Raw genomic sequence first — 2,299 nt, forward strand, 5'->3', positions numbered from 1 at the left:
CACTCACCTTAACTAGAGTAGTACATTGGATGAAGCATTTCCATACGAAACGCGCGTCGGGTGTGGTGGGTTCCCCGCGTGTGCCTCCTTGGTAACTATGCCTTACTTTCTAATCAGCCTTGTATACCTGTTGTCTATTGGCACTGATTGGTAACTACTGTTATTTTCACTGGCTTTGTGCAATTATGGACACAAATTTGATGCTGATATTTTTTTTCGCTTTATGTATTTATATTTATAATGATCTTATTAACGTGTCCTTGATTGCGTATAGCAGGTGAATCTTTTTGTATTATTCAATACTATTTATATATATATAGTGCCTAATATGATGTGTATAACAGTGTAAAACCTATTTTTGGTGATATTTCTATATATCTGATTTTATGTGGTATATATTGCTTGCAGGGGTTTCTCCGTGGGTTACCCACCTCTTTTCTTGTATTTGTGGTGCCTTATTAGTTTATGTGTTTCCTAATAAAGATTTTTGTCATTTATTATGATACGGCCCTGTGTGAAGTTTTGTTGTTGGTTTCATAGAGTAAGTAGCACATTGTAACAACAGGTCTGCTATAGAGTTCCCATAGGATTGTATAAGGCAAAAGTATAACAATACTGTGTCCAGGTTAATTCCAACGCCGTGTCAGATGAGTGGGGGGAAAGGGGTCCGCCACCCTTCAGTTTAGGCTTCGGTGGACGTGCTTTGTTTTAGGGCATAGTAACTAGAGCAGTGGTATACGGGATGGCTCATGAGGCGAGCTCCTCTGTATACAACCTATTAGGGATGCTATAGAAAGGGGTCCTTGTCCTAAACCCTCCAAACACATTCTGTAAGCCGCCTCTAGACAGCCATGTACAAGAAGGATGGCGCCACGTAATGCAGCAAGTATAGCCATCTACGGCTCTGGGCAATATATATCAAAAGAGGACAGGAGAAGACCCCCATGGCACATGTATATGTCACGTGAATGGAATATTATGACATCCCTCCGCTTCTCTAACTTACTAAATCCTATCTCCCAAGTGTCCGGGATCCAGAGGAACACTCATGGAAGCCATTTCCAGCTATAATTGTGTCCTTGAAATGAGCAAAGTGGTGGAGCAGGGAGCTGTAAGCACCTTGCTCCACCAACCAGCCATCATGGTCTGTGACTTCTGGACTGACCGCGGGTCCCCTGACCCAAACTCACCAACCTTATATATGTTTATATGGCAGTTGGCTCCAGTCAGACGCCCCGGAGATCGGGCCTGGCAGTGTAATCCAAGCACGGTCTGGTGTAAAACCTGCCTAAGAGCTTGTTCAGACAAGCAAATCAGTCTGTATGCCTTGGACCCATCATGGCGGAAAAAAAAATCACATTCCAAGCACTCTGAAACAGTCACATACGTCACTTTTTCATGACGACTGTCTGGATACAGCCGAAGGAAAAAATGTTTTCCTTAAAAATAGAGGATTTTCCTCTTACGTTCTCCTCTGTCAGACATCCATTAAACACTTATACAGAGTCAGATAGCCACCTATGTTCAGAATCGCAATGTGTACGTTAACATGGACGCCGTACATATGGTGACCACGCTACATCCGTTTTATCATACACCCATGTTTAGAGGGCGGTCCGAAAAAAAAGTGGCCCTCAAAGCGATTTTTCATCAAATGACATGAACACATATTGGTCCGGCAGCATCCCTCTTGAGGTAAAATATGCCAAGAGGCGTGAGGGGTTATAAGGGGGGATATTTTGTATTTATGAGGTGAGGGGTTATGAGAGGGGACACTTTATATTTATTTATGAGGTGAGGGGTTATGTGGGGGACATTTTTATTTATGAGGTGAGGGGTTATGAGAGGGGACACTTTGTATTTTTTTATGAGGTGAGGGGTTATGAGGGGAAACATTTTGATTTATGAGGTGAGGGGTTATGAGGGGAGACATTTTTATTTATGAGGGGTTATGAGGGGGGACATTTTGGTTTATGAGGTGAGGGGTTATGAGGGGGGATATTTTGATTTATGAGGTGAGGGGTTATGGGGGGAGCATTTTTATTCATGAGATGAGGGGGTATTTTGTATTTATTTATGAGGTGAGCGGTAGTGGGGAGGACATTTTTTTTTTTTTTACTTTTTGACATTGCAAATATTTCGTTAACGTTTCGTATGTGCTCCAGTGTGAGCGCAGTAGGTGACACACGATTCCTGTCAGGCCATTATGTAAGGCTCAGCACAGGACGCAGACACGACATCACAGCATCACCACAGCAGATGATGCAGCCGCGCAGTGATCCGCAGCCGCAGCACCAGG

This window comes from Dendrobates tinctorius, unplaced genomic scaffold (assembly GCF_039654945.1).
Source record: "Dendrobates tinctorius isolate UK_male_01 unplaced genomic scaffold, ASM3965494v1 ptg000120l, whole genome shotgun sequence".
Classification (NCBI taxonomy): domain Eukaryota; kingdom Metazoa; phylum Chordata; class Amphibia; order Anura; family Dendrobatidae; genus Dendrobates; species Dendrobates tinctorius.